Source organism: Aethalodelphis obliquidens, unplaced genomic scaffold (genome assembly GCF_003676395.1).
Source record: "Aethalodelphis obliquidens isolate GAN/ISIS:26980383/991018 unplaced genomic scaffold, ASM367639v1 scaffold43, whole genome shotgun sequence".
NCBI classification, from domain to species: Eukaryota; Metazoa; Chordata; class Mammalia; order Artiodactyla; family Delphinidae; genus Aethalodelphis; species Aethalodelphis obliquidens.
The window spans coordinates 15,034,042-15,056,369 of NW_020837987.1; the positions used below are offsets into that span (position 1 = coordinate 15,034,042).

The 22,328-nt window shown below is 52.6% G+C and overlaps 2 long non-coding RNA genes, 3 other non-coding genes and 1 pseudogene across 6 annotated transcripts; 1 reads left to right on the plus strand and 5 right to left on the minus strand.

Moving 5' to 3' along the window:
* Positions 1-97: 97 nt before the first annotated feature.
* On the minus strand, positions 98-6,101 carry LOC113605646 (uncharacterized; annotated as a pseudogene). Its single transcript, XR_003427288.1, has 3 exons — positions 3,552-6,101; positions 2,758-2,787; positions 98-1,368 (listed from the first exon to the last, which is right to left on the minus strand). The product of XR_003427288.1 is annotated as an uncharacterized LOC113605646 (transcript).
* On the minus strand, positions 1,440-1,531 carry LOC113606305 (small nucleolar RNA SNORD88). The gene has a single exon (XR_003427492.1). It is a non-coding gene; the product is annotated as a small nucleolar RNA SNORD88 (small nucleolar RNA).
* LOC113606306 (small nucleolar RNA SNORD88) lies at positions 2,871-2,966 on the minus strand. The gene has a single exon (XR_003427493.1). It is a non-coding gene; the product is annotated as a small nucleolar RNA SNORD88 (small nucleolar RNA).
* On the minus strand, positions 4,324-4,414 carry LOC113606304 (small nucleolar RNA SNORD88). Its single transcript, XR_003427491.1, has one exon. It is a non-coding gene; the product is annotated as a small nucleolar RNA SNORD88 (small nucleolar RNA).
* A 597-nt stretch (positions 6,102-6,698) lies between the features above and the next one.
* LOC113605681 (uncharacterized) lies at positions 6,699-22,262 on the plus strand. Its single transcript, XR_003427300.1, has 3 exons — positions 6,699-6,867; positions 7,029-7,084; positions 20,500-22,262. It is a non-coding gene; the product is annotated as an uncharacterized LOC113605681 (long non-coding RNA).
* LOC113605678 (uncharacterized) lies at positions 16,205-20,007 on the minus strand. Its single transcript, XR_003427298.1, has 3 exons — positions 18,372-20,007; positions 16,963-17,341; positions 16,205-16,439 (listed from the first exon to the last, which is right to left on the minus strand). It is a non-coding gene; the product is annotated as an uncharacterized LOC113605678 (long non-coding RNA).
* Positions 22,263-22,328: the final 66 nt, after the last annotated feature.

Genomic DNA, 22,328 nt, shown 5'->3' on the forward strand with positions numbered 1-22,328 from the left:
GCCCCAGCATCCCTTGCCCAAAGGTACCAGCCATACACACAGCTACAGAAACTGGAAGGGACTGGCCACCCCCTTCGCAGGCAAGCAAAGCGCAAAATTCAAGTTTAAAAGAGAAAGGCATTGCAAAACAAACTTAATAGAAAAACCTTGGCAAAAGGGGAAACGAGCAACCATAAAACCCAAGTGCTGTATGAAGTTAACAAGTAAAAATATTGCATTAAAAAAAGGCTTAAGAGAAAGGGTACAAGCTTCAAGGTGCTTTCATGGCGTGGGCTGCGGGGTCTCCCGCTTGGCCTGTAGTGCTTCAGAAGCCCATGTGACACAGCGGCGGGGGCCCACCCACCATGCCCATCAGGCCAAAGTGTAACAGACTGAAACGTAACACACTGTCTGGCATCCAGCAACAGCAGCTGTCAGCCAGCTGCCTGTTCTCCACCAGCTCCGGCTGGTGACGCCCACGGGGTGGGCTGGGGGCAAGGACACCCCTCTTTGGGGCTCCTTGAACACCGGCTGGAGCCAACCAAGGCTTTGCGTCTCCCCTACGATGTCCTGCTCCTTGCCTCCTTGCCCCGGGAGGCCTAGTCGTGGCGCACGGGTGGCTCCGCCCCACAGGCTTGGTCCGAACGGAGGGCACGCGTCGCGGGTGTGGCTGCGCCTGGCCTCTTGGATGTACAGCTCCAGGACCTTGGTGGGCTGCCTGTCCACCCGCTCCTTGGGCATGCCGTGGCTCAGCAGCCAGCCCATGAGGTCGTTGCGCGTCGGGTTGGGCCCCAGCATGAGCCTGGCGCGGCCCGGCTGGCTCTGGTGCCAGAGCAGGCCCACGTCGGCAACGGTCTGCCATCACAGCCTCCAGCACCGTCACGCCCTTGACCAGCAGGCCGACCAGTGCAGCTCGGAGGGTGCGGCCGCCCACAGGCGCCGCTGCAGGCCCTGCGTGAAGGGCACGTCCTTGGGCACCAGCCGCTTGGGCTTGGGGAGCGGCGGCAGCGGCTCGCGGTAGATCCAGTCGAGCATGCCCAGCTCTCGCACCAGCTGGATGCCCTCCTCCATGGTGGTCCAGGGTCGGAAGGGCAGCTCGGTGCCCTCCAAGTGCAGGAAGGACTCCCAGCGCTGGCGCCAGGCCAGCAGCGTCTTGCCTTCACCCCGCAGGGCCTTGCAGCAGTAGCTGAAGACGGGCATTGCCGGTCAGGTCGCCCAGCATCACCAACTCCCTGGAATCCAGGGCCAGGGCCAGGCCGCCCTGGTCATACACCCGCAGGATCCAGGTGCTCATGAGCTCGTTGGGGTTCTGCCGGAAGCGCCGGGCGATGGCCAGGAGCCCGGCGTGTGTGTAGTAGCGGTCGCCCTGCCCCGCCATGGCCACGGGAGCTGCAGGAAGGGCACAGAGGGGCATTGGGCGGGGAAACAGTCACAAGCCCCTAGCCTCTCCCCACAGTGGGGAGCCCCTCAGACCCCCAGGTGTCAAAGGTCCTGGGGGGGCACTGTGTCCTCACAGGAGATCAGAGCCCAGTGCTGGACATCATGGGGACCCCAAGCGTGGCCCCTTCAGGAGCCCTCAAACTGGATGTCTCCCCGCAAACCCCACCCCAAGCCACTCCTGTACCAGCTTCCCCTTACACCACCCACTGCGCTCCCATCACGGGGTTACTGTGAAGATTAAAGGAATTTAGTGCTTAGGACTGTGCCTGGTTTAAAGTTAAGTGTTCAGCCTTTGCCTGGACATATACCATTACCATAATCTCTCCACTTTGTGACTGTAAATTTAATATAATTATGGTATTAATAAGAACTTGTTCTCACCGAGAGGCCTGGTGGAACTGCTGGCCTCCTGGAGGAACTGCCTGCAGACAGGGAGGGGGGAAGAGCAGGCTGGTGGGGTGCAGGGCAACCACGATCCCCATCCATCTGTCCCCAGAGCCAGGGACCCTTCCCACCCCCGGGGGTCAAAGGTCCCCTGTGCTGGACATCACAGGGGTCACCAAGCACAGCCCCTTCAGGCACCAACTGAGCACATCTCACTGCAAACCATGCCCCCCCCACCGCGGGCTGGCCTGTTTCTCATCCCCGCCCCTCCCGCAGCCACCTCCTCTAACACGCCCCACCCCCATCTCTGCAGCGGATGCCACAGAGCTCAAGGCAGCACTCGGGGGCGGGCGGGGTGGGGTGGGGGCGCAAGGCTGGCGCTCAGTGATCCCGGTGATCCCCAGCAGTACCAGCTGAGGCATCTCTACAAGCCCAGGAGGGGCTGGGCCCTTGCTGGGGGGGGTGGCCCACAGCACACACACCAGGGCGCCCACCCCTCAGCCCGATCCGCGCAGACAAATCACGCCCTAAGGTCAAAAGTGGCAGCACCGGGGATCAAAACCAACCTCGCTGGTCCTGTATCAACTGTAGGGAAGAAGGGGGGGTACAGAGAAAGCCCCCATCACCCTGCTGTACCCGAACATGGATGGAGGCTGCAGAAATAAGCCCCCTCCCCACCACAAGGAGACGAGTGTGGGCAAACCACAACCTCTATGTGCCTCCACCTCACCTGTGAAACACGGACAAAACTGCACCCATTTCAAGGAATGGGGTTATTGTGATGATTAACTGACTCTAGTGCTTAGGAATGCGGCCTGGCTCAGACTAAGTGCTCAGCACCTGTCCTTATGTTAATATTACCATACTCTATAAATTGTATTAACAATAAATTTATAATATAATAAGTTTAATATGATTATTACAGCATTAATAGTAAGGGGAGTCTGTTCTTACCGAGGGCTGCTGAACTCCTGGGGGAACCACCTGCAGACAGGAAGGGATGGGGGGATGGAGAGGTTATAGGGTGCAGGGCAACTATGGCCCCCATCCGTCCCTCCCCAGAAACGGGACCCCCCCACTCAGACCCCCGGGTGTCAAAGGTCCCGGGGGGCACTGTGTCCTCAACAGAGATCAGAGCCCAGTGCTGGACATCATGGGGGTCCCAGTGTCCTCAAACCCCACACCCCAACTCCGCTGCCCCCGAACTGGGCAATGCAGAATAGAACATTTCCACCTTGCCAGTTCTGCTGGCCAGCAGTGCCTCAGACATCGACAGATGTTACACATCCCTTAGGGCTTCCCTGTCCTGCTGTCAGCGCTCCCTCTTCTCACCCCTCACGTATCGCTGCCCAAGTGACACTCTCTCTACTCCACATTATCCCAGAAGTTCCCTCAGCCCACAGCAAACCTTCAGAGCTCTGCAGAGGACACCTCAGATGAAGAGAACAGCCCCCCAGAAAGATGCTCAGATGGTCTGCATTCTGAGCTAACCCTTCACAGGACGCAGCTCCACGCCCAAGGTACCTGTTGGCCAGAATCTAAACCTCTAAGAACCCCACGGGCTACACTTTCAGTTCTCCACATTATGTATTTAGAAAGTAATCTAAATACAGGGGAAGACATACCTGTATCAGTATCAAGTCATCCTTATTAATGGGAATATAGATTTAGGCTGAGACCTCACTGAACAGAGGAAAAAACCCTCCTAGAGCTGGGAACACCTGTTCCTTCTTGGGTAACACACGTCCCCATGCCCATTTGATGGTTTACTTAGCTCTCGGAAACATCTGTGAAACATTCTCCAATGTGAAACATTTAGGAAACATTCTCCAGATATACCATGTTCTCTGACAACAAGTATTGTATAAATTGAGAGTAACCTTAACAACTCTATCAGTTTACATATACATGATGCATGGGAAGCTGCCTAATCTTTGCTGAAAGGTACACTGTATTTAGTCTACAAACCACCCCCACTGCCCTGCAGTGAGTGATAATGCTTCGAGCCCTTCTGTTTCTTTTCTTCTGCCGAGTTTGAAAATTAGATTTCTGATTAGTCCTTTTCCCGGAAACCCCCAAACATACATTGGGCCCTCCATATCCACGGGGCCCTGGAACCACTCCCGACGGACACCAAAAAGTGACTAAATATTTCCCTCTTCTACAGCCCATATATCCCATCATATTCAACCCTCACCTTTGATGTGCTGTGCCCACTCTACAGACACAGAAACTGAGGCTCAGGAGACCAAGCACTTGAGTAACATCCCTAAGCCCAAGAACAGCAGAGCTGGGATCTGCATGATTGCTGGCATATAAAATTAGGTCCCAGAGATATCTGATGTGAAGTCACCCCAAGTGAGGGTGAGATATTTTAGACCTGGGTGGGTGAGGGACTGGGAGCAAGGGTTCTTACCAAGGTGGGTGGGCCCTCAGCTTGAAGACACACCTGTAACACAGGAAGGATCTGGTGAGGGTAGGGGAAGAAACAGTCTGGGGGTCCAAAGAACATCAAAACCAGGGCCCCTCAGACCCCCAGGTGTCAAAGGTCCTGGAGGGCACTGTGTCCTCAGGGGTGATCGGAGCCCAGTGCTAGACATCATGGGAGCTCCAGTCCCTCTGCAACCAGGTCCCAAGGCCACTCACCTTCAGGGACAGAGGCCAAGCAAGCTAACAGTGCTTAGAGACTGGAAAACACAAAATCCATCGGACGTACAAATGCCCACAGCCTTCCCTGTGGTGACATCAAAATGCCCTCACCTCCCCAGTGTCACTCCCCAGTCCCCACAAGGGACTGTCCTCAAACCCATTACATGGAGAGAACCTGCTAACCCCCTTGCCTAGTTTTGCAGATTTCCAGCATTGGCTATACCTGCTACTGACCCTAAACAATTAAAGCTAAGATGCAAATCCCTTGAAACTGTTGGGGTAAATGAAGAGGAAAAGAGAAACCTAAAATACAAGCAGCGTAAGCAATGACCAGAGACCCTTAAACACGACCATTTTTGAACAAATCAACCGTGGAAGACATTTTGGAGATGACTCGGGAACTATGGACACAGAGCAGATAGGAGATGGCCTCATTAAGGAATTATCTCACTGAGGACGACAACAGCAGTGTCATTAAGTAGAAAAATGTTACTTTAGAGACACAGTGTTAACTGTTTTGGATGAACCAAGAAATTTACTTTCAAACCGTGAAGGACACAAAAGTAAACATGGGGAAATGTTCTGTCAAACATGTCTGTTTCCCTGCATGTTTGAGGATTTTAACAATTAAAAGTAAAAAAAAAAAAAAAAAAAAGCGCGAAAAAGGAATACACGGGACAATGGCAAAAGGGGGCGCGCTCCAATGATGAATGGATGAATATCCTTCCACTTGTGATATGGCAACTATTAGGATAAAGTCAACGGTTTTCTAGATGGTTGACTGAACGGTGAAACTCAGCTAGAGGATTCTTGCTGGGCTGTGGTGGGGAGAGAAACTCAGCTAGCTGCTCCTGGGCTGGATCTCCTTAGCAGGGGCGTAGTATTCCTCGGGAGTCAGGGAAACGATGTCCAAAAAAGTCCGGTTAGCCCAGAACTAACGTTTAACACAAAACTCTGATGTTCTGAGTGATCACGAAACTGATATTTAAGTGACCGTGTCAGAATGATTCCTGAAAGTGAACAAAGGCCCCATTTGCTTTCTCCTAAAACTACTCCTATCTGGTTCTCAAACACAACCCAGTAATTCACTTAGAGACCCCACTCGCACTTCTTCCTCAGGAACCCTTGAGATTCTGTCTCTACCTGCCCCATAGTCTCTGTTCTACGTTGCACAAAAACGCCAGCCACGTGAAATAGGAATACACAAGAACGATTTCCCAAGGAAAGTACGTGTAGCTAGCACAGGTGTGGAAAACCTCAGAAAGAAAAGCTCAAGGTCACAAGCCACCCCCACCCCGAAATGGACAAAATGGCGGAGCCCTGCGACGTGGGCAACAGAAATGGCGCAGGTGCAGACAAAGGAGGACTACTTCTGGTGTCCCCAGTTCGCTTCGGCGGGAGTATTCCTCTCCCACCCCCCGAGAACCCCCAAAGAGCCACCACCCTCTCCGGTCGCCACTGCCCGCCCCGCAGAGAGCACTCAGGCTCGCCTCGGAGCGCGGGTGCCAGACCCTTACAAAGGCCCTGACCCCGTCCACGCCACAGCGTGGCCGTCCCCGCAGCAGCCCCGGGCACACACGACACGCGCGACCCAGGTCCCAACGCACGCCCTCCCGCGAAAAAAAAAAAGGAGCCAAAATGCAAAGAACTCTCACCCAACCCTCACTTTCTCCACCGCGTGTGCGAGCTGCTACACCTTCCGCTTTATTGCGCGCGCCGCTCGCGCGTCCCGCCCCCCGGCCCCAGGTCGGGCTCCGCCCCGAGGCATCCAGCATATTCACCGGTGTCGGAAACCCCACTTTGGTGCTTGGGGAAGGAAATACTGCCTGTTTCCTCCAGAATACTTCCGAACAGGCGATGATACATTGTCCCTGGAGGCGGAGGAAAAGAGAGCAAGGAAATATTGGGGCCCTTTTTCCTATCATGAGAGTCAGGCAATTCTGTGAACAGCACAAGAGGCGGGCGGTGAAGGGGAAGGACCCCAAGTGTGGGAGGGGCCAGAAGGAATTGCCAGCGCGGCAGTGGCGTGAGCCATGGCTGCAGGGGCGGGGTCGACTCAGACTCAGTCCCAGGCGCAGGGTGGGAGGCGGGGTCAGTGAGGAGATTGACAAGGGGGCGTTCCGGGAAAGGGTCTGCGTGGCGCAGAGTTAGAGGCCGAGCCTGCGCAGTGAGAGGCGGGGCCAGAGGCTGGACTCTGGGGCTGGAGGGCCCGACTCCTGGGTCGAGGGAGGAGGGTATTGGAGGCCCGGACTCGCCTGGAGATCTGAGGAGTGTCTTTCAACTGACATGATTGTAAAAGTTATTTTCAAAGATATTAAATGAAACTTTTCTACTTCAAACCCACTGTCCAGAGTCGCCATTGTCAACAAGTTGGTGTGGACTTTTTACTTTATGATATACACACAGACGTTGTGGGTAAAGATGCTTGTTTATTTTTTAACTCCAGTAGTCTCATAAGTAGTCTCTCCCCATCGTACACAGAGTGACCTCATTCCTTAAGCAATTCCCTTGTGTGACTAGAACACGCTTTGTTTAGCTGGTTCCCCGGGTCACTGGGGTTGTTTTCTTCCTTCTAGTGAGGAGACTCCTCCATGAAGCCTGTGGTCTGAAGTAAGAGACCTAAACTCTGCACGTAAGTGACACATTTCCTTCACTGATTCCTGCTTCCCTCAGAGGAATGCAAAGTCCTCACTGTGGCCCACAAGGCCCAGAGTGACCTGGTCCCTGTTCCCTTTCTCCCCTCATTTCCTTCCTCTCTCTCCCTTGCTCAGGGCTACACTAGCACATTGGCCTCCCTGGTCTTCCTGGAAGCTGCCAAGGACATGTCTACCCCAGGACCTTCGCATTTGCTGATTCCTCTGCCTGGAACTCTTTCCCCCGATCAATCCCCATAACTCTCTTCCTCTCTTCAGTCCTGTTTCTGCTCAGATGTCACCTTAGCATAGAGCCCTCACCCGTCTGCTCTATACAACAGACCTCTCCTTTCCAGACTGGTCTCCCTTACCCTCTGTTATTTTTCTTCATAGCTCTTATCTCCTAACATATCTATTTGTGGGCATGTTTTTTTTCTTTTTGGCTCCCTGCTGAATTGTCAATTCCTTAAAGACTAGGATTTGTGTCCAGTTGGGTCAGTCCTGTAGACCCCATGTCTGGCACATAGTTGCAGCTCACTTTTTGTTAAAAATGAACACGTTGGAGAGTCTTTTGTGGGAGACAAGAGGAAGAGTTACTGTAACAACACTTAATGAGCACATACCGTGGACTAAACTCTAACTAGATTAAGGTACAATTGGCTTTCTGTATCCACAGTTTCCACATACACGATTTCAACCAACCACGGATCGAAAAAATTGGGGTAAAAAATAGCTCCAGAAAGTTCCCAAAACCGAAACTTGAATTTGCTGTGTGTCCCAGCAACTATTTGCATAGCATTTACATTATATTTATAACTATTTACATAGCAATTACATTGTATTACATATTATAAGTAATCTAGAGATGATTTAAAATGTACAGGAGGATGAGCATAGGTTACATGAAAATACCCTGCAATTTTATGTAGGGGACTTGAGCATTCCCGGATTGCGTTATCCAAGGGGGGGTCCTGGAACCAATTCCCTCCGGATACCGAGGAACAACTGTACTGTCATTATCCTCCAAACCATATGCAAAAATTGGCTACATATAACAGCCTTTAAAATAAATAAATAGAGGGCTTCCCTGGTGGCGCAGTGGTTGAGAGTCCGCCTGCCGATGCAGGGGACCCGGGTTCGTGCCCCGGGCCGGGAAGATCCCACATGCCGCGGAGCGGCTGGGCCCGTGAGCCATGGCCGCTGAGCCTGCGCGTTCGGAGCCTGTGCTCCGCAACGGGAGAGGCCACAACAGTGAGAGGCCCGCGTACCGCAAATAAATAAATAAATAAATAGAGAGGGAATGGGATACTATAGAAAAATAAATGAAGTTAAAAAAAGGAATAGAGCTGAATTGGGCTGGGGAGGAGGAAGGGAGTGGTGGCAGGAGGTGGTGGCAAAGGCAAGAGGTGAAGTGTGGGTGCAAGGAGAATTAACCTCAGGAGGGGCAAATTATCGGGCGTCACAAAAGTGAAGGATGAAGCCCAAAGAGCTTGGAGAGAATCAGCTATTCAACACACATTGATTGAGCACCATCTGTATGCCAGGAACCAGGAGCCAGCCTGTTTGCTGACACCTCCTGTCTCTTTCCCTCCCGAGTCTCTCCCTCCCCTATCCCTGTACCCCAGAGGGCTCAAGGGATGGCCCCAGAGAGGCGTGGCATTTCCAGGGAACACTTATAAGGCACTGAACTTAAAAGAATGTTCTGGGTGAAAAACGCAGATTATTTGAAAATACAGATTATTAATCTGAGTTGGGGGGGTGTTTCAGAGGGGACTGAGGGGGCTGGAGAGCAGGGTTGTCAGGTGCTTGGCAGGGAGCCGTGGGAGCAGGCCTGAGGTGGGGACATTCTCATGTCTTAAGTCCAGATGGCCTGGATCGCCAGGAGAGACCAGAAATTCATGTAGTTCAGATAGGAAAAGAAACCTGGGGGAAGGAAGAGAGCAAAGGGGGTGAGGCGCAGAGTTCACCAGCCCCAGCCTGACCCCAGTCCTTTCTCCAAGCCCAGCTACACCTCCTATCATGTCCCCAAATGCATGTCTAAACCCAAACTCAGCCCCAGCCCCTACACTGTCCCCAAACCCAGCACCACTCTCTACACTGTCCCCAACCCATTCCCAAATTCAAACCCGACCCCGCCCCTACATCCAGCCCTAGGCCTATCCCCAGTCCCATCTCCCTACTCAACCCAGTCCTCCCAGTCCACAGTCCCCTTCCCATCCCAAACCCTATCCCACCCTGCCCCCATCTGCATCCTCGAACGCATGCCCAAACCCCAAACCCAACCCCACCCCAGCGCAGACCAGTTATCAGGAAGAGGAAGACGCCAATCCACGCCAGGTAGAAGCTGCAGCCCAGCTTGTAGGTCATGCCTTCCTGCAGGAACTCATGGGCCTGCATCAGGTAGAAGAGGATACCCAATATCATGCTGGTTCCTGTGTGAGTACAGGTGTTAGGAGGCCGGCCATCAGGTGCGTGAGGACCCCTGCCCACAGTTGTGTGGCTGCCAGGGTCTTGTTCCTTACTTTCCCACTTGCTTTTACCTCCATGAGCCTCTGCTCACAGGCAGGAAAACAGGCTCCTGACAATGTCTTGGTGGAGGACATTGGGAGGGCAAGACTTGGTGTTTAACCAGGCAATGTTGATGTCTAAAACCACAGGCTTTTGGGCTTCCCTGGTGGCGCAGTGGTTGAGAGTCCGCCTGCCGATGAGGGGACACGGGTTCGTGCCCCGGTCCGGGAAGATCCCACATGCCGCGGAGCGCCTGGGCCCGTGAGCCATGGCCGCTGAGCCTGCGCGTCCGGAGCCTGTGCTCCGCAACGGGAGAGGCCACAACAGAGGCCCACATACCGCAAAAAAAATAAATAAATAAAATAAAACCACAGGCTTTGGAGCTAACAGACTGGAACTCTTGTCCCGTTTCTGTATCCCACCTTAGGGCAGCCTCTTTATCCCACCTTAGGGCAGTCACTCCATCTCTCTGAGCCTCATTCCCCTCATCTGTAAAGTGGGCATAATCGTAGGACCCATCTCCTTGGGCTGTCTTGAGGAGTTATTGAGATTGGCACATTCCCTGGCACACAGTGTGTCCTCAAGAATTGAGATTATTGGGAATTCCCTGCTGGTCCAGTGGTTAGGGCTCCACGCTTCCACTGCAGGGGGCACAGGTTCAATCCCTGGTCGGGGAACTAAGATCGTGCCTGCCGTGCAGTGCAGCCAAAAAAAAAAAAAAAAAAAAAAAAAAGAATTGAGATCATCATCACTATATTGGGTCTTTAATTCTGGGCTTCTGAAGCAGTGGCAAGAAACTTAGTCATTCTGGATATTTTAATTTTATCTTGAAATAACATGAATTAAAGATAATTTGTGAAAAGGAAAAGACTCGTTTTTTCCTCTCTCAGATAATGGAGTACTGGGTAATTTTTTCTTTGTTATTGAAAAATAATATAGGAGGTGTTTTCCATTTCATTAAAAGGGGGAATGGGCAGAAATGTTTCTTTTTTTTTTGGCCATGCCACGCGGCATGCGGGATCTTAGTTCCTCGACCAGGGATCGAACCCGTGCCCCCTGCCCTGGAAGCATGGAGTCTTAACCACTGGACTGCCGCGGAAGTCCCAGAAATGATTTTCTTATAGAAAAAATGTCCTATTTTAAATGACATATAACAGGGGTGTTTTCTACACTTTGTACCTTATGTTTAAACAATTGGGAAGATTTACTAGACAAACTGGATAAATACCATTTACTAACAAGAAAACAGGAAGTTGAGTGTTCTCTCTTCTTGGACTTACTATCACTCTCCAAGAATGTTCTTTTTTTTTTTTTTTTTTTTTTGGTTTGCGGGCCTCTGTTGTGGCCTCTCCCGTTGCGGAGCACAGGCTCCGGACACGCAGGCTCAGCGGCCATGGCTCACGGGCCCAGCCGCTCCGCGGCATGTGGGATCTTCCCGGACCGGGGCACGAACCCGTGTCCCCTCATCGGCAGGCGGACTCTCAACCACTGCGCCACCAGGGAAGCCCAAGAATGTTCTTCTGATGCAACTGAAAGTTGTGAACAATTATTACAAGAGACAGGAACACAATATCCTGCATTTCCAAATTAAATTGCCCCCCTTTTTCTAAAAAGTGTAATTTGGCATGCAAATGAAAAACTAAACTGTTCTAATCAGGCTATCGTTTTTGAGTTATTTGGAAGGGAGTGGGAGTACTATCAAGGTAAGGATGTGTGCAGAGTTAAATAGCTACCATCACGTACTGACATTTTCTAATTCAATCCTCACTACCTCTCACGTGGTAGGAAATTTTATTTTCCCCATCCTACAGATGAGAAAACTGTGGCTCAGAAACATTAAGTAGCTTGAACAAAATCACAGAGCTGGTGCTGGGGGTGAGATAGGATGTGGGATGGGGTTAGAACTGAGCATGGGGTTGAGTATTGGGTAGTTGGAGTCTGAGTGATGGACATTGAGGTTGAGGCATGAGTTTGGGGGATGGGCATGAGTCGTGGTTGGGTATGAGGATGGATTGGAGATGGGTAAGAAGATGGGGTAGGGAATGCGCTGGGTTGAGTGTGAGAGTGAGATCCGCAGGGGATAAGGGTGTGGTTGCAGTTGAGGTTGGGGATTAAGAAGAAGATGGGATCAGAGATGGATTGGGGTTGAGTCTGAGGTTAGATTCATAGTCGATAGGGGTGGGTTGCATTTGGAATGAGCCTCGAGGAGGCTCAGGCGTGGAGTTGGGTGTTGAGGTCTGTAAAGGGGTTGGAGCTGGTGATGGGGATGGTTTGGAGATCGGAAAGAAGATAAAATTGGAATGGGGGTGGGGATGGAGAGGGACGTCACAGAAGGGAACGTGAATGAGTTTGAGATCTGTTGATGATGGAGATGGGAGGTGAAGTGGAGGCTGGTATTGGGGCTGGATTGGAAGTTGATCTTTTTTACTGGGATGGGTTGGAGACTTGGAGGGAGCTAGGCTTGGGCTTGGGGATGAAGGTCAGGATGGGGATGGGATTGAGGTACTCCTTGACTTGGGTCCTCAGGGAGGGATCTCAGTGCCATGCCTGTGAAGAGACTGATGATGACATTGGAGAAGTCCAGCATGGGCATGTTGGAACTGGTGAAGAAGACGATGTTTATGAGGATGATGCAGAGGACGAAGCTGGCAATGCTGGCGATGAGGAGGAAGGCCCAGGCAAGGTCCAACAAATCTGGGGAAGGAAGAGAATCAGGAACGCCAAGATGGGCCCTCAGGCCCCGAGCACGGGGGAGAGGGTCTCCGGGGAGTCTGGGAGTATCCTTAAGCCCTCTCCCTTGAACATTCTTCATCCCCCTTTTAAGAAAATTGAAACTGGGCTCTAGAGAAGGGATCTTGAGGCAGATGCCTTTGGCATTGAGGGTACATCCCCCAGGTCAGTAAGGACAGGTTGTTGGGGTGGGCAGTGACAAGTGGGGTGGGCATTGAGAAACCAACTTGATGTGATGAGGACAGATTCCTTGGGGTGAAAAAGCCTCAGGATAGTGAATAAGATGCTAAGGTTGTGAGGATGGCTAGCACGTGGGTGAGAATGAGCACAGGGCAGTGAGGCTGGTTCTGAGGCGGCGAGGACCCTTCCGGGGAGAAGGGAGGACCAACCCAGGGGAGGCAGAAAGGGGTCTCTGGACCAAAGAGGAAAGAGGAGTCCCAGGAATGGTGAGTATAAGGCAGGCCTTACAAGCATTCTGGTCGTACTCAGGCAGGCAGGAGATGTCAGAGCACCGCACAAAGAAGATGGTATCGATGGGGATGGTCTGGGAGCCAGCAGGGTCCCCAGGGGGAGCCAGCGGCACCTGGAAGTGGATCCAGGGCTGGCCCAGACAGACGAGGCCGATGATTACCAAGCCGGCCAGGCTCAGCGCCAGGCTCAGCCGTCGACTGACCTTCTTGGCCTCATGCAGCAGCCGCCAGCCCCTGGGCAGCTGGGAATGGCTGAGTCTACACGTCTCCAGAAACCTGCAGCAGATTGCCCACCACCAGTGTCAGCACCGAGTCCAGCCAGCCAGCCCAGGTCCAACCGTCAGAGTCCCACCCAGTCTAACTTTCAGACTCTATCTTCCCTATGTCCATTCTCCATTCCCTGTATCCGCCAGGTCCTACCTCTAGGACACGCTCACCCAGATACAGCCTCTAGGCTCCCTGGCCTCCAGGTCTAGCTTCCAGGCCCTGCCACCCCCAGATGCAGTCTCTGGGTTGAATCATAGGTCCAGCCTCTATGCCGAGCCCCACCCAGGGCCAGCCTTCAGGTCCAGCTTTCAAGCCCTGCCACACCTACGTCCAACCTCTAGCCTCATATACTGACCATGCTTCTGGTACCCGACTTTTGCCTGATACCCCTCCCCCAGGACTCTGGCCCCAAATCTGGCCCACCCCGTGGACTCCTGCCTCTCACCTGCCAGGACTGCTCTCAATGGAGCTGCCTGATGGTAAGCTGTGAATGCTGCTTTCTGGAGGATGTTGGTTGGTTTGGGAGCCGTCCGAAGTGTCTTTGATACTCTCCTGGGAGGTCCAGATAATTGATTCGACGCTTTTGACACTGGCCTCGGGGCTGCGAGTAATTGACGGGGGGACATCGACTCTGGCCCGGTTTGGTGACTTGGAGCTTTGAAGACTTGAGTGGAAACTCTGGGTCGTTGGCTGGATACTAATTTGACTATTGTAGGTAACTGATTTTACCTTGGTCAGGGGGGTGCGAGCAGCTAATGAAGGGTTTTGGTTACTGAAGCGGCGAGTTTGGAAAACTGGTGGGACACCTCGGGTATGGAAACAGCGACTGTAGGTGATGGATGGTGTGTCTTGGATACTGACCCGGTGACCCTGAACATTGGGCAGCAGGTCTTGGATACTGACCCGGTGACCCTGAACATTGGGCTGAGAGTCTTGGGGACTGATCCAGGGCCTGAAGGTAGTTGACGAAGGGTCTTGGGCCTCGCCTTGGGTGTTGCTGGGAGCTACTGGAAGGGACTCTGGCTGAGAGCTCTGCTGGCCAGATTGGGACTTCTGGGCCATGTGGAGATGAGGGACAAGGCCAGTCCCCAGATGCACTCAACAACCTTCCAACTGCCTCATCCCCTCTTTCCAGGCATTTCCATGGCCACCTGGAAGTCCACTGGTCTTTCCGGGGTCAGGCTCTGTCCCTTGGGGTTTGAATCTCTCGGTCCCCTCTTCTATGTTCCTTGGTCTCTCCTGCTGTCCTAAGGCAGGCCTCAGGGCTTCAGTCTGGCCTGGCCTGGGGGCAGGGGGCAGGTTCCATGACAGTTGGAGGGGTTCCAGGAGGTTGGGACGTTGGCCATGGACTCATGTTCTACTCTAGCCCCGTGTGAGAGATATGGGGGCTTGGGCTGGGTCAGGGTGGGCTCAGTGTAGGGTCTTGGTGGGGTCAGGACTGGGTCAAGAAGGGGTCATGGCTGGGTCAGAGAGGTAGAGGGAGAAGCATGAATCAGAGCATGAACTCAGGGTGTAGAGGCCCCAAGGTAGTCTGTTGGTGTGTGGGAGGGACCCTGTGAAGTCCAGCGTAGCTGGAGGTGAGTGAGCAGTGCGGGGTCAGGGTCCCTGCCAGCTGGAAGGTTGGCAGATCACAGCCCTTGGTGAATGTCGGGGGCAGCACCCGTGTTCACCCTTTCGGCACCATGGGTCTCGGCCTCGTGAACACACTTTGGAACCTGTGTCATAGCTGTCTGTGTCCTGGGTTGGGATATGTGACAGGGATGGAGATAAGGGGATGATGTTGAGAGTGGAGATGGAGCTGGGCTTTGCGGAATAGGGAGCAGAGGATGAGGTTGGAGACAAAACAAGTTGGTTTGGGTTTAGGCTGGGTAGTGGGTGGGAGAGGAGACGTGCGTTAGCGTTAGAGATGGGAATGGGGCTGTGTTCAGGGCTTAGGACAGGGAGAATAGTGGGGGTGGCACGGGGCTGTGGGTGGTGCTGGGATGGGACAGGAAACAGAGATGGGGATGAAACTGGGATTGCGGTTTGGGTGGGGATGGGAAGATGGCTGTGGGTGGAAGCGGATTGAGAATGGGGTAAAAGGCAAGGTTAGGGTAGGGGTGGGGACGTGGCTGTGTTCGAACATGGAGACTAGGATGCAACAGAGTGATGCGGGCAGAGCCAGGCGTCCAGAACTCTATTCTTTCCCAGCGGATCAAGCCTCTTCCTGGGAGGAGGACCGCAAGTTTGTCCTGCGGGGCTGGTGTCTTGTCTTCAACATCCTGGCGACCCTGATGCTGCTCAGCGTGTTGGATGGGCGTATGGCCTACCTGCAGGGCTCCTACACTGGCTACCTGGGCCTCTGGACCAGCTGCGGGAAGCACAAGTGCGCCAGCCTGGGCCAAGTCACCGGTCAGTAGGAGCCTGGGGTGCTCTGGGGGCGGGGTGGTCTCTGGAGATGATCAGGGGAGAGAATCTCTGGGGGAGTCTCTTCGGGTGTTCTTGGTTGGGGGGGGCGGGGATCTTTAGAATTCTTGAGAGCGTCTCTGGAGATTCTCTGAAGGCCTTAGGAGGGAGCTTCCTGGAGTTATATGTGGGCTTATGAGGAAACAGGACTGTCATTGCTCATGGGAAGATGGGCGTTACACTTGGCCAAAACCCAACCTGCCTCGTGACTAGGTGACTAGACACCATCATTCTCTCTCTCACTCTTTTGAAAATGGTGGTTTCATTTTTTTAAGATAACAAGAGCCTTCCAGCTCCTCCAGAAACATTTTGCCTCCTTGTAGGTCTCCGTGTTTCCAGCGCTTTTGAGCATTGCCACAGAGGCAGCCCAGGTCCTGGAGCCAGAGCTCCGGGTTTGAATCCTGGCTCAGACACGTGGTAGCGGGGTGACCCTGGGCATATTCCTTCACCGCTGTGTGCCTCAGTCTCCTCATTTCTATAATGTCAGTGATAGTGGTACCAATGCATGGGCTGTTTGAGGAATACGTGAGTTAAAACACGTAAAGGAATTAGAAGAGTGCCTGGCACATAGTAAGGGCTACACCCAGATTTCTTCTTATTATTATAAGGATCCGCCACCCCACCAGCCCGTGTACCTACCTTCATTTCAGATCTCACATAAGTGCTCATAAAACTTCCAGAATATTGTGTGGTATTAATCTTATTTATTTATTCTGAGTATCTCTTTCTCTCATGCCTCTCAAACTCAAGCTGGTTTCGAGTTTTGGAAAAGTCTGCAGGCATAAATTGTCCCTGCTTCGGGATGCAGGTGCTCAAAAGGTACCTGTCTCTTGCCATCTCTCCTTGAAGGATTCCTTTGTGTTGGGCCCTCAGGCAAGCTGTGCTCACACAGTGGCAGTGGGGCTCTCAGCAGCTCCCGGGTCCCATTTTTTTCCTGTAAGCAACGATGAAGAAAAGAGAATACGTTTTCTTCTGTGGCCCTCACACAGAGGTCTCAGCATTAGCTCCGATGGGCTCAGATTAACTGCCCTGGGATTTCTCACTCCTCCCTGAATCATTTGCTATGGTCAGGAGGACGTCATGCTGTGTTTGCCTGGGTCTGAATCACATGCTTTTCTTAAAGAGTCAACGGAGGGGGTCATTTCTGTCAGAATCCCAAGGACAGAGGGTGGGCAGAGAGTTCCTCCGGACAATATCAGGTTGCTCTTGCCAGAAGAACGGGACTGGATGCTGGGTGGGCAAAGGCAACTGGGCACAATTTCTCCCTCTGTTTACAGTACTTTCTTTGAGCATGATTCCTCTTGGGGGATATATTCCCAAGAGCAGAATAGCAGTGCTTCCAAAGGGCTGATGAAATCTTGTAAGGCTTTGATATACGCTCCCCATATGGAAGTCAGGATTCTCATGACAAGCAGCAGAAGCCAATTCAAGCTGGTTTAAGCAGAAAATAGATTTACCCAGGATACTGCGGCGCTTATAGACTCTCTGTGAGGCCAGGGAACTGGGCTCCAGGGACTGAGTGATCAGGACTGGCTGACTGGTCACACACACTGGAGCTTGACGTGTGGAACCCAGTCTCTCCAGGCCTGGACTCCCCTGGGGAACCTCTTTCTCTGCTGCCCCAGGACCCTGGAGGTAGTTGCAGCCACCCCGACTAGAACAGATTTCACGGCTATTTCTCCCGGCTGCTGACTCCAAGTTTAGCGTGGCTGTATTTCATTGGTGGAACCTGGTCGCATGCTGAGGTCCTAGCAGTAAGAGGCTGGTTTCCTTGCCGGGAAGTGTGGATACAAACATTGGGAAATTCCCCAAACGTAGGACTGGTGTTCAAAGGTGCTGGGAAGACAAAAAAGAATGGTGAATATTCAGTACATTCCTCATTTGTTCTAAAATGTTAACTCTGTGTGATTTTATTCGATTTTACTTTACTTTATTTTATTTTATTTTACTTTTTGTCTGCACCATGCAGCTTTTGGGATCTTAGTTCCCCCACCAGGGATTGAACCCTGGGCCCTTGGCGGTGAAAGCGCAGAGTCCTAAGCACTGGACCGCCAGGGAATCCCTCTGTGTGATTTAAAATTTTTTCCTTATTTTAAAATTTAAATGACTTTTATTTTATTTGAACAGGTAATATATTTACGTGGTTCAACATTTTAAAAAATGCAAACGTCTCCCTCTCATTTTTGTCCCCCGTCCCTCCCAGTTGCCCTTCCTGGGGGCAACCGATGTCACTAAGCCATTTTAAGCCCTTGTGTGTTCTGCTGGTCATATTCTCTGCATATATGAGAAAATGGCTATGGTTATATACACATCAGAATATATATACATACACACACATATGTAGGTATGTATTTATTTATATATCATTTAAAAAGCACACATGGCAGTATCACAGTTCTCTTTTAAAGATAAATCACCATTATTGAATGCTAAGAATATACAAAGCTTTGTGGTTGGCATAAGAAATAACAAATAGGTTGTGAAGGTTTTAATTATTTTTTAGGTGCAGAAATTTAGGATTTTTATGTAGTCTAAATTCTCCACCTTTGCCGAACATTCAATTACGGTTTTGTGTGTGTGTGTGTGTGTGTGTTTTAGGGTTTGACTGTGATGTTGGTGGGTGGTATTCAGGCAGTACTGAATCCTGTGCTCCTTGCCAGGAGCCTACAGAAGGGACCTGAATTAGTCATAAGTCTTTGGATCACAGGCGGTAGAAACTCTAACTTGAACTAGCTTGAGTGAAGGAATTTACAGGCTCACCTAAGTGAAAAAGTATGGGGGTAGAAACGCTTTCAGACATGGCTGCGTTCAGCGGTCCAAGTGACCGCATCAGACATTGCTGTCTGTCTGTTTCTTGGTTACTTACTCGAGTGGGCTTCATTCTCAAGGCTCCATGTAGTGGCAAGGCAGGATCCAGTCAGGAAAAAACAATCATTCTAGGGGCTTCAGAGGGAAGTAAATATAGGGAATTGGTTTCATGGGTAACAGAAGAGCTGAGAAGCCGAGTAGGAATGGTGAGGCAAATCAGGGATTAGCAACTCAGCAAGCTGCCAGGCCCCTACGCCAGAAGAACAAAGGGAAGAAGTAGTATTACTGGAGCCTGGAAGTTGGAGCCATCTGGAAGGCACAGACTCATGCTGAGATTTGCTTAGAGGTGGCTACAATCACCCAAGAAATGCATCGATGGCTGAAGACACCAACTGAGGCAGAGAGAGAGGAGGATAACTACCCTGGCTTGTCCCATCCCCCTAGAGCCAGTCTTTTGCCAGTGCCTCCCATGAGCCAAACAGAGATAAGTCAGTGAGCAAAGGAGGCTGGGAAATGTAGTCCTTGTAATGTAGAACAGAGAAGGGTGGGGAATGAACCTGAAAGCAGACAGAAGAATGACTGGCAGAACTGCTAACAACTCAGACCTCAGGTCTGGCAGGAAAAATAGTGCAGAAATTTCCTGCAAAAGTCCTGTGTGACTGGCTCACAAGGTACCTACCCCCAAACCAAGCATGGTGACTAGAGCAATGCAACGTACTGACTGTCTTATAACTGGGACTCCAAGTGAGGAACGGCAGGAAGGCGAAATGCATGGTGCGGAGGTAAGCTGCAAACGGCCGTCCCTTCTGACCAAACTACGGAGTGGGCTTGTCTCTGGGATGACAAGAGCCAGGGACTTGAGTGTCATCTCAACTCTCTTTCTCTCCTCCTCTTGTCTGCTTTTTCTTCTTAGTTTTACTCTCAGTTCTCCTGTCACCTAGGAGCTTGGGTCCAAGGCTCAGGCAGCTCCAAGCTCATAATCCTTTTGATCAGAGAAGAAAGAGCTGGTCCCTGACAGCTTCAGTTAGAAAAAGTCCCCGGGAAGAGCTTGATTGGTTGGCTTTGGTCATGTGCCCATGTTTGAGCCAATCACCACTGTCTGGGTCATGGGGCACTGTGATTGGCTCAGCCAGAGTCACATGACTACCTCTGTGGCCCTAGAGGGCAGGGTATGTCATGAAAAACTCTCAACCAGGATTATGTGATTGATCCTGAGAGCACTATTGCTATTTTGTAATATGTGCAGTTTGCCAGAAACAAAGCAAATGGAGTCTTAGCTCATTTGGCTGAAATAGTCTTGCACTGCTCAAAAGTAGGCAAAGTAGGAAAGGGCTGAAAGGGAGAAGCGTAATTCTCAGAAGGAGCCGAAACTCTTGTCATACTGAAATGCAAATTGGATAAATATCAATTTTAAACCGAGTGTGATTACGTCTTTTAGGTACTTTGGTTTTAGAGTATTTGGAAATTTTCTTGTGTGTACATCTGTGTGTGTGCTCTGGGGGATGTCAGGAGGGTGATGTGGAGAATGTCTGTGAGGGGCTCTAGGGTGTGAATGGGGGTGACATTGAGATACCTGGGGAGGTCTGGGGGTGTGAGTGGGGTCATTAGGGAAACTTGGGGTAAGAGTGGGAGAGAAGTAGTGTGACTTGAGAGGTGATTAAAGTGACTAAGAGTACTATTGGGAGTGCCTGGGATTGGAAATAATAGAGATGATTCTGTGGGGTGAACTTGAGGATGTGAGTGGGGGTGACTCAAGGGCCATCTGTGGGGTGACGTTGGAGGTATGTGTGGAGTTGATCATGAGAGTGTCTAGGACTGACTTTGGGGTAAGAGAGGGTGATTTGGCACCACTTTGAGGGTGCAAGTGGGGATGACTTTTTTAAGAATTGAGGTAGTTGACTTATAGTATTATATAAGTGTCAGGTGTACAACACAGTGATTCACAATTTTTAAAGCAAGTGGGTTTTTAAAGACTTTGGGTTAACTTTATGGGTACGCGGGGTGGACTTTGTGAGAGTGGGAGTCATTTTGGGGTTTCAAGGAGGTGACTTTGGCGAGGGCAGTGGGGGTGATTTCGAGGATGTCTGTAGCTAAAGTTTGGGGGTGTCTGTTGGGGATGTTGCTCAGGGCTGTGAGTGGGGATGAGTTGGGAGGATGACCCTGGGCACTTCCCCCTCTCCTTCCAGTTCTCATCCACATGAGCACGGGCTTCATGATCCTGGCCCTGACCCTGTGTCTGGTCCTCCTCCCGGCCATGGGCTTCTCCTTCCGGCCAGTGTTCCGCCGCCTTAACAAGGCGGACCTGATCTTCAGTTCCCTCAGCTTTTGCATCGGTAAGTGTTTCCCTGGGGCAAGGGGTGCCCCTCCCTACCTCAGCATCTCTCCCCTCTCCTCTTTCTGGCTCTGTGTGTCTCAGAGTTTCTGTCCTGCTGGGTGTCTGTCTTTGAATGCCTCTTGGGCTCTCCGTCCCACCCTCCCTGTGTGTTTCTCAGTTCTATATCCTTCTCAGTCGGGGTGAGTGTGCTGGGCCTCTCACTCTCTTCCTGGTTCCCACTCTTTCTTTCCGCCCCCTCCTGGTATCTTTCTGTCTGTCTTGTGTGTGCGTTTGCGCGCGCGCGCCCTTGTCACGGAGGGTGGGAGAGGATGTGTCTCTTTTCTCTTTCTGGGGGCCTCGGGGTCCCTGTCCAGCCTCGTGTCCGTCTCTGGCCCCACCCCCAGTGCAGGGCTCCTGGTTGTCCTCAGCCTGACACTCTTTGTAGCCAACTGCGAGACGCTCCAACCGAGGCCACAGGTATCCTACCTGGTGACCACCTACCTGTGCTGGGGCGCCGGCGCCGTGACGCTGGGGGCCGGTGAGGGCAGGGCCTCGGGAGGGAGGGGCGGGGTCTCGGCAGGGCAGGGGGCGGAACCCGGGGAGAATACCAGGCAGGGCTTCTGGCCAGATTGGGGCGGACCCCCGGGGAGGTCAGCCTCGAGGGACAGGGCGGGGCCTAGGGCGGGGTTCGGAGTCCACCAGCCCATCTGGCCCCCACCCCCAGGAACCCTGAGCTACTTAAACTACGTGGGCATGTGGGGCAAAAGGGGGCCCTCCATGGAGCAGCGGCTGAACCACCGGCGGTGCGTCTCGCAGCAGAGCACCCTGAAGTTCATGTCCGAACAGCAGCGGTCAGACCCAGACTCGAAGAGCACCGAGGAAGAGCCCAGTTCACTTCCTCCCCAAGAACCCCCGTCTAAGCCTCTCTAAGCAATTGCACCCGAGCTTCTCAGGACACTGACGCCTCACCGCCGCCAGGTGCCGGGCCCACCCATTTCATCCTGGCCACGCGCCCGAGACTAGACTTCCCTGGAGGTCCCACTCCCTAAGAACCCCCCGAGAACAGGTGACAAAGCCCCACCCCTCGAGCCAGGGCCCTCCGTTGGCGGCTCGGTTCCCGCTCAGTCCTCACCCTGCCCCCACCCCGGAAGTCCGACACCGCCCCCTCCAGTTCTGCACTCCGTCTGTGCTGTGTGGCCTGTTGGTGTGGCCCCGCCCCCGAGCCTAGCTAGGCCCCGCCCCCAGGTGTCCAGCCCTCGCTGGCCGCGGCCCGAAGCCGCACTTCATCATAGGAATTCCTACCTCTCCGAGGGCCAGCACCGCCCCAGGATGTCCAGTCTTGACCCGGGCCGACACGACACTGCCTAACCTTTGATGTAGCCACGCTCCTCGGCGGAACAGACCCCTCCCCAGGGAGGTGTGGCTTGCAATTATACCCCCCGCCCCTTCCTGGCTTCCCTGCCACAATAAAACGTGGGCCCTATCTCTCAGAGTCCGAGCCTCCGTTTCGTGCTCTCCCCCAGGGCAGAGTGGGGCTCAGAGTTCTTGCCTTGTCCTTTGGGGTCTGAGCCTTTCTCTGCCTCTTTGTCCACACCTGCCTCTGATCCTTCCTTTCCCCTCTGATCATAACTGCACATCTCCCGCCGAGAGAGACCGGGAGGGCTGGGGAGGCCTTAGTCTGGGCCGGATGGGTCCCGAGTT